Raw genomic sequence first — 12,031 nt, 5'->3', positions numbered from 1 at the left:
GTCAAAGTTAGCGTAAGGAGGGCTATGCGTGAAGCGTTCAGTGAATTCGAAAGTAAAATACTAGGTACCGACTTGACAGAAAATCCTAGGAAGTTCTGGTCTTACGTTAAATCAGTAAGTGGCTCGAAACATCATGTCCAGACACTCCGGGATGATGATGGCATTGAAACAGAGGATGACAAGCGTAAAGCTGAAATACTAAACACCTTTTTCCAAAGCTGTTTCACAGAGGAAGACCGCACTGCAGTTCCTTCTCTAAATCCTCGCACCAACGAAAAAATGGCTGACATTGAAATAAGTGTCCAAGGAATAGAAAAGCAACTGGAATCACTCAACAGAGGAAAGTCCACTGGACCTGACGGGATACCAATTCGATTCTACACAGAGTACGCGAAAGAACTTGCCCCCCTTCTAACAGCCGTGTACCGCAAGTCTCTAGAGGAACAGAAGGTTCCAAATGATTGGAAAAGAGCACAGGTAGTCCCAGTCTTCAAGAAGGGTCGTCGAGCAGATGCGCAAAACTATAGACCTATCTCTCTGACGTCGATCTGTTGTAGAATTTTAGAACATGTCTTTTGCTCGAGTATCATGTCGTTTTTGGAAACTCAGAATCTACTATGTAGGAATCAACATGGATTCCGGAAACAGCGATCGTGTGAAACCCAACTCGCTTTATTAGTTCATGAGACCCAGAAAATATTAGATACAGGCTCCCAGGTAGATGCCATTTTCCTTGACTTCCGGAAGGCGTTCGATACAGTTCCGCACTATCGCCTGATAAACAAAGTAAGAGCCTACGGAATATCAGACCAGCTGTGTGGCTGGATTGAAGAGTTTTTAGCAAACAGAACACAGCATGTTGTTCTCAATGGAGAGACATCTACAGACGTTAAAGTAACCTCTGGCGTGCCACAGGGGAGTGTTATGGGACCATTGCTTTTCACAATATATATAAATGACCTAGTAGATAGTGTCGGAAGTTCCATGCGGCTTTTCGCGGATGATGCTGTAGTATACAGAGAAGTTGCAGCATTAGAAAATTGTAGCGAAATGCAGGAAGATCTGCAGCGGATAGGCACTTGGTGCAGGGAGTGGCAACTGACCCTTAACATAGACAAATGTAATGTATTGCGAATACATAGAAAGAAGGATCCTTTATTGTATGATTATATGATAGCGGAACAAACACTGGTAGCAGTTACTTCTGTAAAATATCTGGGAGTATGCGTGCGGAACGATTTGAAGTGGAATGATCATATAAAATTAATTGTTGGTAAGGCGGGTACCAGGTTGAGATTCATTGGGAGAGTCCTTAGAAAATGTAGTCCATCAACAAAGGAGGTGGCTTACAAAACACTCGTTCGACCTATACTTGAGTATTGCTCATCAGTGTGGGATCCGTACCAGATCGGGTTGACGGAGGAGATAGAGAAGATCCAAAGAAGAGCGGCGCGTTTCGTCACAGGGTTATTTGGTAACCGTGATAGCGTTACGGAGATGTTTAACAAACTCAAGTGGCAGACTCTGCAAGAGAGGCGCTCTGCATCGCGGTGTAGCTTGCTCGCCAGGTTTCGAGAGGGTGCGTTTCTGGATGAGGTATCGAATATAATGCTTCCCCCTACTTATACCTCCCGAGGTGATCACGAATGTAAAATCAGAGAGATTAGAGCGCGCACAGAGGCTTTCAGACAGTCGTTCTTCCCGCGAACCATACGCGACTGGAACAGGAAAGGGAGATAATGACAGTGGCACGTAAAGTGCCCTCCGCCACACACCGTTGAGTGGCTTGCGGAGTATAAATGTAGATGTAGATGTAGATGCCTTGGTGCCAATGATGGTCGTATGCGTGTTTGGCGCCGTGCAGGTGAGCGCCACAATCAGGACTGCATACGACCGAGGCACACAGGGCCAATACCCGGGATCATGGTGTGGGGAGCGATCTCCTACACTGGCCGTACACCACTGGTGATAGTCGAGGGGACACTGAATAGTGCACGGTACATCCAAACCGTCATCGAACCCATCGTTCTACCATTCCTAGACCGGCAAGGGAACTTGCTGTTCCAACAGGACAATGCACGTCCGCATGTATCCCGTGCCACCCAACGTGCTCTAGAAGGTGTAAGTCAACTACTCTGGCCAGCAAGATCTCCGGATCTGTCCCCCATTGAGCATGTTTGGGACTGGATGAAGCGTCGTCTCACGCGGTCTGCACGTCCAGCACGAACGCTGGTCCAACTGAGGCGCCAGGTGGAAATGGCATGGCAAGCCGTTCCACAGGACTACATCCAGCATCTCTACGATCGTCTCCATGGGAGAATAGCAGCCTGCATTGCTGCGAAAGGTGGATATACACTGTACTACTGCTGACATTGTGCATGCTCTGTTGCCTGTGTCTATGTGCCTGTGTTTCTGTCAGCGTGATCATGTGATTTATCTGACCCCAGGAATGTGTCAATAAAGTTTCCCCTTCCTGGGACAATGAATTCACGGTGTTCTTATTTCAATTTCCAGGAGTGTAGATCTCCAAGGTTAGATTTTAGTCTGTTGTAGTTGGCGTTGTACGGGACCTGCCCCATCGCGTGGGTGGCGAGTCAAAGCCAGCCAGCCTGTCCGTCGGTTTATCCCGCCTGTCGGGGGGCTCAGTTGCGTCTGTATAATTTCAGGTTCTGAAATTATGTCACCAACGGACGTGGCGCATTGTTTGTGTTGCTGCTGTTGTCAACTAATATGCTCCAGTCATGTAAGATATTATATTTAAAAGTCAGTTGAAAAATTTTGTAAATGTTAAGGTTTCGATTATTAATATGCAGCTTGGCTGACTTCACAAACATGTTAATGTTTGACAGAAAACTTAGATTCTTAATTTTTTAAGAGCTCTTTTGTTAACGTCAATTGCTGATCTCATTTCCTCGCCAGTATTTGACCAGTTGTTTTATTTCTTACTTATTTTTAATAGCTATTTTACTGACGTCATGAGTTGTTGACTTTGTAACATATTATTATCTTTACGACGTTTCTCATCGAGCCATATACGTTATCTCGCATTTCTAGCTGCTTCTCTCACACGAATAATGATAAAAATTCAGAAATTCAGAGTCGCCACCAGCGCAAACCCTTCCTAACCATTTGGAAAAAAACGGAGCTGGAAAATTATTTGTTTAATTACTTTAATAATTTGATTACAAGTATGGAAATTTCTTTAAGTAACAAGATAAATAGCACTACATGTCGTGCACGAAGCAACTTGATTAATTCAGGATTGGCAATCGGAGTAAGTGGGTAAGATCAACACCACAGAATTTATCTTTCACGTAGATTATTTATTGTATCCAAGTATTTGGTTGCACATCCTAACTACACATAACTGGTGCCTGACTAGAAATATTTAAGTAAGAATTACATGAGAATGTAACAGAGCACAATTTAACTACAGGAAGAAGAAACACTGAAAGGGGGGTGGGAGACAATGATACTATCATCTCCTTTGCATTCATGCCACAAAAATATCTCAGTGAGATTCGCATTACGATTCTACACATGCACTATTCTGGACAGAGGTTTAACGAATGCACGAGGCTGTGCGATAATTATTCAACATACTAACTGCGTCTGCTGCTTGTAAACGGCCGAACTAGAGCAGGTGGTGCATTGAGAATCAAACTGTTGCGCACGAAAGAACAGATAATCTTGCAGAAATTATAACTCATTAAACAAGCAAACCGTTAAAATAAAGCCTGTTGGGGTACCGTGGTGAACCAGAAGGGTCATTGATTACCAAACACGTGACACAAAATCGACACAAAAAGACAAAAGCAACTTCACAAAATATAAGATTAAAAATCATATTCTCTTCGACACAGTATTACACCCACGTACGGTTGAAGTGATACTAACCAGCTTTTACTAATCAGATTTACCGTTTGAAATTCTACTTCATCGTTGTTCAAAATGAACAAAGTAACACCCAAAAATCGCCTATTTACAGCAATATAATTGTGGCACATTCGGAAAAATAACTCGCTTCACACGCTTCAGTTAAGCTGAAGTTCTTAAGTTCAAAATGGTTCAAATCGCTCTGAGCACTATGGGACTTAACATCTATGGTCATCAGTCCCCTAGAACTTAGAACTACTTAAACCTAACTAACCTAAGGACAGCACACAATACCCAGTCATCACGAGGCAGAGAAAATATCTGACCCCGCCGGGAATCGAACCCGGGAACCCGGGCGTGGGAAGCGAGAACGCTACCGCACGACCACGAGCTGCGGACGAACTTCTCAAGTATTTCAATAGTTAAACAGAACGAAGTCCTAACTCAACCTGCTTCCTATCACCTCAAACCCCCTTAAGGAGTAAGATCCGTAATCACCAAGCGTTCACCGAAGAGAGCCGCTTTCTCTTTCGAGATTACCTAGCTCCCCGTGCAGCGGAAGCTACCAGAGGAGCAGCCCTCCGTCACCAACCTCACACACGAAAAAAGCCTTCGACACAGCGTTCGACTAAGGTGGGTAAACCTCTCTGTTCAGGTATTGGTAACCTAAGTTGGTCATCCTGTGCTCTCCTTCGAACGAGAAGCAACATCGTCTGCTCCCAGAAGACGATGACCAACTCAGTGTTTCCCACAAAACAAAACCGAAACCGCACATTAAAACACACATATAAGATTCAATAGACCTTATTTGAATGCTCAGTCATTTTGGAAGAGTTCATGAATTGAGCTAAGATCAGGTAGTAAAGTACCGAATTCGACAAGCGTCTTATGAAACGACTTCACAGAGACAACTTCTATTCAAATCAAAGACCATGTTTTCAACTGTGAACGCTGCTTTCGTGCCTCCTGGCCCAGCCCTACCGCTCAGCAGCGTATTAAGGTGCTTTACGGCCCCTACGCCCGTTTCGCACCCTTTCAGTAGCCCTTCATGGCAAGCCACTCTGGGCGTACATTTCAGCAAGATAATGCCCGCCCGCACACGGTGAGAGTTTCTACTGCTTGTCCTCGTGCTTACGAAACCCTACCGTGGCCGCCAAGGTCGCCAGATCTCTTCCCAGTTGACAACGTCTGGAGCATCATAGGGAGAGCTCTCCAACTCTGAACATCTGACCCGCCAATTGGACAGAATTTGGCACGAAATCCCTCAGGTGGACATCCAGCAACTCTATCAGTCGGTGCCAAGCCGAATACACTACTGGCCATTAAAACTGCTACACCACGAAAATGTGCTACAGACGTGAAATTTAACCAACAGGAAGAAGATGCTGTGATATGCAAATGATTAGCTTTTCAGAGCATTCACACAAGGTTGGTGCCGGTGGCGAAACCTGCAACTTGCTGACATGAGGAAAGATTCCAACCTATTTCTCATACACAAACAGCAGCTGAGCGGCGTTGCCTGGTGAAACGTTGTTGTCATGCCTCGTTTAAGGAGGAGAAATGCGTACCATCACGTTTGCAACTTCGATAAAGGTCGGATTGTAGCCTATCGCGATTGAGGTCTATCGTATCGCGGCGTTGCTTCTCGCGTTGGTCGAGGTCCAATGACTGTTGGCAGAATATGGAATCGGTGGGTTCAGGAGGGTAAAACGGAACGCCGTGCTGGATCCCAACGGCCTCGCATCACTAGCAGTCGTGATGACAGGCATCTTATCCGCATGGCTGTAACGGATCGTGCAGCCACGTCTCGATCCCTGAGTCAACAGATGGGGACGTTTGTAAGACAACAACCATCTGCACGAACAGTTCAACGACGTTTGCACCAGCATGGACTACCAGCTCGGAGGCCATGCCCGCGGTTACCCCTGACGCTGCATCACAGACAGGAGCGCCTGCGATGGTGTACTCAACGACGAACCTGGGTGCACGAATGGCAAAACGTCATTTTTTCGGATGAATCCAGGTTCTGTTTACAGCATCATGATAGTCGCATCCGTGTTTGGCAGCATCGCGGTGAACGCACATTGGAAGCGCGTATTCGTTATCGCCATACTGGCTTATTACCCGGCGTAATGGTATGGTGTGCCATTGGTAACACACCTCGGTCACCTCTTGTTCGCATTGACGGCGCTTTGAACAGTGGACGTTACATTTCAGATGTGTTACGAACTGTGGCTCTACCCTCCATTCGATCCCTGCGAAACCCTACATTTCAGCCAGATAATGCACGACCGCATGTTGCAGGTCCTGTACGGGCCTTTCTGGATACAGAAAATGTTCGACTGCTAACCTGGCCAGCACTTTCTCCAGATCTCTCACCAATTGAAAACGTCTGGTCAATGGTGGCCGAGCAACTGGCTCGTCACAATACGCCAGACACTACTCTTGATGAACTGTGGTATCGTGTTGAAGCTGCATGGGTAGCTGTATATGTACACGCCATCCAAGCTCTGACTCAATGCTCAGTTGTATCAAGGCCATTATTACGGCCAGAGGTGGTTGTTCTGAGTACTGATTTCTCAGGATCTATGCACCCAAATTGCGTGAAAATGTATTCACATGTCAGTTCTAGTATAATATATTTGTCCAATGAATGCCCGTTTATCATCTGCATTTCTTGGTGTAGGAATTTTAATCGCCAGTAGTGTAACTGCTTGCATAAAAGCCAAAGGTGGATCTGCGCATTATTGACTTGCTCAGTTTATGAAGCTCTTTCTGTTGAACAAATCATCCAATTTTTCTGAAAGCGTTATCATTTGTTTCGCTGTACATGTACACCTCGCATTCGGATAATTCCTCCCTGGTGCGTCGTTTTTTCTTTTGTCTTAGAGCGCATACTGCAATAACACTCTAGATGACAACAGAAACCTTAGGTGACGTGATGAAATGAATAAAAGTGTGTCTAAAACTGTCAGAACTTACATTATAAGGAAAACAAATGCCTTAACACATCGTAAATAATAGGGGTAAATGCTATAAGAAGCAATATTCGTGACAGGATAAAAGAAGGTGTGGTAGTTACAAATCTACCAACATAAGTGCAACTTATTAGCATCAAGCAAGACTAGAAAATGAATAAATCTTACTGATGATAGCACAAACAGTACTGTAACATATTAGGGAGAAGTGAAGCAAACAAACAGCGTATTGCATTAGATATAAAATCACGCATATTTTTCACAGCACGCACGCAACGAAAGAAGACCATCAACTTTCAAAAATAAGGTTTTTGACCGCTTAGCGAAACTACAGAGTTGTGTAACATACGCGAATTTGATCATCTTAGGTGATTTTTTGTAGGAAACAGAGGGCCGCTCTCGTTCGTTATACACATAAAACGTCTGACGGATAGAACGAAGAGCAATCAGCGACTGTTTGCTGACCACAATCTGGAGTACGGGAAAGTGCTGTAAAAAAATTTTTTTTTGGTCATCAGTCTACTGACTGGTTTGATGCGGCCCACCACGAATTCCTTTCCTGTGCTAACCTCTTCATCTCAGAGTAGCACTTGCAACCTACTTCCTCAACTATTTGCTTTACGTATTCCAATCTCTGTCTTCCTCTACAGTTTTTGCCCTCTACAGCACCCTCTAGTACCATGGAAGTCATTCCCTCATGTCTTAGCAGATGTCCTATCATCCTGTCCCTTCTCCTAATCAGTGTTTTCCACATATTCCTTTCCTCTCTGATTCTGCGTAGAACCTCCTCATTCTTTACCTTATCAGTCCACCCAATTTTCAACATTCGTCTTTAGCACCACATCTCAAATGCTTCGATTCCCTTCTGTTCCAGTTTTCCCGCAGTCCATGTTTCACTACCATACAATGCTGTACTCCAGACGTACATCCTCTGAAATTTCTTCCTCAAATTAAGGCCGGTATTTGATATTAATAGACTTCTCTTGGCCAGAAATGCCTTTTTTGCCATAGCGAGTCTGCTTTTGATGTCCTCCTTGCTCCGTCCGTCATTGGTTATTTTACTGCCTAGGTAGCGGAATTCTTTAACTTCATTGACTTCATGACCATCAATCCTGATGTTAGGTTTCTCGCTGTTCTCATTTCTACTACTTCTCATTACCTTTGTCTTTCTCCGATTTACTCTCAACTCATACTGTGTACTCATTAGACTGTTCATTCCGTTCACCAGATCATTTAATTCTTCTTCACTTTCACTCAGGATAGCAATGTCATCAGCGAATCGTATCATTGATATCATTTCACCTTGTATTTTAATTCCACTCCTGAACCTTTCTTTTATTTCCATCATTGCTTCCTCGATGTACAGATTGAAGAGTAGGGGCGAAAGGCTACAGCCTTCTCTTACACCCTCCTTAATACGAGCACTTCGTTCTTGATCGTCCACTCTTATTATTCTCTCTTGGTTGTTGTACATATTGTATATGACCCGTCTCTCCCTATAGCTTACCCTTATTTTTTTCAGAATCTCGAACAGCTTGCACCATTTTATATTGTCGAACGCTTTTTCCAGGTCGACAAATCCTATGAAAGTGTCTTGATTTTTCTTTAGCCTTGCTTCCATTATTAGCCGTAACGTCAGAATTCTCTCTCTCGTCCCTTTACTTTTCCTAAAGCCAAACTAATCGTCACCTAGCGCATTCTCAATTTTCTTTTCCATTCTTCTCTATATTATTCTTGTAAGCAGCTTCGATGCATGAGCTGTTAAACTGATTGTGCGATAATTCTCGTTATTAGAGACCGGAAAGACTTGTCATTGAGTGATTGAATGAGGATGCAGAATGGCAGATGGAATATCTATTTGGTGTAATGAATGGCAGGTTATTCTAAATGTAGAAAAATGTAAGTTCATGTGAATGAGTAGAAAAGACAATCGTGTAATGTCAGAATACAGTATTAGTGGTGTGGCGCCTTTCAGTCAGGTCGATGAAGTACCTAGACGTAACGTCGCAAAGCGATAAGAAATGAAACGAATATGTGGCGTTTGTAGTAGGGACGGCGAATGATGGACTACAGTTTACTGTCAAAACTGTGGGAAAATGAGGCTCATATACAAAGAGACTGCGTATATAGCACTGGTACCCAAAATCTTGAGCACTGCTCGAATGTATAGGATCTGGCACACTGGATTAAAGGACGTTGAATCCATTCAGAGGCGTGCTGCTAGTTTAATTACCGGTGCCTTTCATCAACACGCGAGTATAACAGAGACGCTTCGTGAACTCTGTCGGGAATCCCTGGAGCGAAGACGACGTGTATTTCGCGAACCACTGTTAAGAAAATGTAGGGGACTCGCATTTGTGGCTGACTGCAGAACAATTGTACTGCCGCCAACGTACGGTATATTTCGCGTAAAGCCAATTTCGCTCGAGCGACTACTTACTGGACATTATCGTTTACCGGTAGTGCCCGCCTTTCCTGCCTGCGTCTAAATCAGCAGCTAACCACGACGTGAGTGTATCTATGGCATCAATGATCTGTAGATTGTGCCGAGCGAGTTCTGAATTTCCGAGTATGCTACAAACTGCACGTGTGCAGGAACACGGAACTATCGCGGTATCAGCCAGAATCGAAACTTAACCTATTCCGGCCCAGCTCACTTCTGTTATAGAAATGGATACAGTGCTTTCCTGTCTTCTTAAATTTGAATGTGTTGTTTGCTTTGTTCTGGTGGCGCAATGAAAAGTTACAGAAGGTCCAGGTACTTTTTCCTGCTAGCGTTCCACTAAAAGTAAGATGGTTCAAATGGCTTCGAGCACTATGGGACTTAACTTCTGAGGTCATCAGTCCCCTAGAACTTAGAACTACTTAAGACAAACTAACCTAAGGACATCATACACATCCACGCCCGAGGCAGGATTCGAACCTGCCACCGGAGCGGTCGCGCAGCTCCCGGCTGTACCGCCTAGAACCGCTCGGCCACTCCGGCCGGCTAAAAGTAAGACGAAATATCTGAAAGCAAAAATGTAATTACGTTTTTGTATTGAAAAAGCCTACGCTAAGCGAAAATAAGAACGTAAATAACTAAATATGTTTTAATGAAAATTGTATGAACACTGAGAATGTCAGAAATATTTCACAAGAAAATAATTTTATACGTTTCTAGCATTTGTAGACTTAGAGAAAGCTTTTGACAATGTTGACTGGAATGCACTCTTTCAAATTCTAAAGGTGGCAGGGGTAAAATACAGGGAGCGAAGGGCTATTTACAATTTGTACAGAAACCAGATGGCAGTTATAAGAGTCGAGGGGCATGAAAGGGAAGCAGCGGTAGGGAAGGGAGTAAGACAGGGTTGTAGCCTCTCCCCGATGTTATTCAATCTGTATATTGAGCAAGCAGCAAAGGAAACAAAAGAAAAATTCGGAGTAGGTATTAAAATCCATGGAGAACAAACAAAAACTTTGAGGTTCGCCGACGACATTCTAATTCTGTCAGAGACAGCAAAGGACTTGGAAGAGCAGCTGAACGGAATGGACAGTGTCTTGAACGGAGGATATGAGAGGAACATCAACAAAAGCAAAACGAGGATAATGGAATGAAGTCGAATTAAGTCGGGTGATGCTGAGGGAATTAGGTTAGGAAATGAGACACGTAAAGTAGTAAAGGAGTTTTGCTATTTGGGGAGTAAAATAACTTATGATGGTCGCAGTAGAGAGGATATAAAATGTAGACTGGCAATGGCAAGGAAAGCGTTTCTGAAGAAGAGAAATTTGTTAACATCGAGTATAGATTTAAGTGTCAGGAAGTCATTTCTGAAAGTATTTGTATGGAGTGTAGCCATGTATGGAAGTGAAACATGGACGGTAAATAGTTTGGACAAGAAGAGAATAGAAGCTTTCGAAATGTGGTGCTACAGAAGAATGCTGAAGATTAGATGGCTCAAATGGCTCTGAGCACTATGGGACTCAACATCTTAGGTCAGAAGTCCCCTAGAACTTAGAACTACTTAAACCTAACTAACCTAAGGACATCACACACACCCATGCCCGAGGCAGGATTCGAACCTGCGACCGTAGCAGTCCGGCGGTTCCGGACTGCAGCGCCAGAACCGCTAGACCACCGCGGCCGGCGAAGATTAGATGGGTAGATCACATAACTAATGAGGAAGTATTGAATAGGATTGGGGAGAAGAGAAGCTTGTGACACAACTTGACCAGAAGAAGGGATCGGTTGGTAGGACATGTTCTGAGGCATCAAGGGATCACCAATTTAGTATTGGAGGGCAGCGTGGAGGGTAAAAATCGTAGGGGGAGACCAAGAGATGAATACACTAAGCAGATTCTGAAGGATGTAGGTTGCAGTAGGTACTGGGAGATGAAGAAGCTTGCATGGAGAGCTGCATCAAACCAGTCTCAGGACTGAAGACCACAACAACAACAACAACATGTTCTTTGGCAGTTAGGAAGGAAACAACATACAAAGAATAAAGCAAAACAGCGTTATTTACTGCATTCTGCACATCGCTTTTTGTGTTTGCAAGTAGAGATGTTATTGATCAAACGAATGTTTATATTATGAAATGTTTGGATGACACGTTTAAAATTGTTTCAGTTCTCTGGAGTGTAAGGAATTTGCAATGAAACATTTGGCAGTAACTTCCACTATGAACTTTGCTTTGGTCATTAACACTAGAACACTAAAAGAAGGACAATGGTACATGGTTACTAAAAAACTAAACTAAACTCCTCACTAACAGGCCATGTAGGCCCAAAAGTACCGACCGGCCGCCGTGTCATCCTCAGCCCGCAGGCGTCACTGGATGCGGATATGGAGAGGCATGTGGTTAGCACACAGCTCTCCCGGCCGTATGTCAGTTTCCGAGACCGGAGCCGCTACTTCTCAATCAAGTAGTTCCTCAGTTTGCCTCACAAGGGCTGATTCAACCCCGCTTGCCAACAGAGCTCGGTAGACCGGATGGTCACCCATCCAAGAGCTAGTCCAGATCGACAGCGCTTAACTTCGGTGATCTGACGGGAACCGGTGCTACCACTGCGGCAAGGCCATTGGCACATGGTTACTAAAACCATCGTAAATTTTACTACTCCCTGTTTATACATTATGCACTGGTCAGTAACAATTACAAGGTCTCCAATGCTATGTCACATACAAAATAACTGCA

Source organism: Schistocerca cancellata, chromosome 8 (assembly GCF_023864275.1).
Source record: "Schistocerca cancellata isolate TAMUIC-IGC-003103 chromosome 8, iqSchCanc2.1, whole genome shotgun sequence".
Classification (NCBI taxonomy): Eukaryota; Metazoa; Arthropoda; class Insecta; order Orthoptera; family Acrididae; genus Schistocerca; species Schistocerca cancellata.
Note: the sequence above shows the minus strand (reverse complement) of the source record.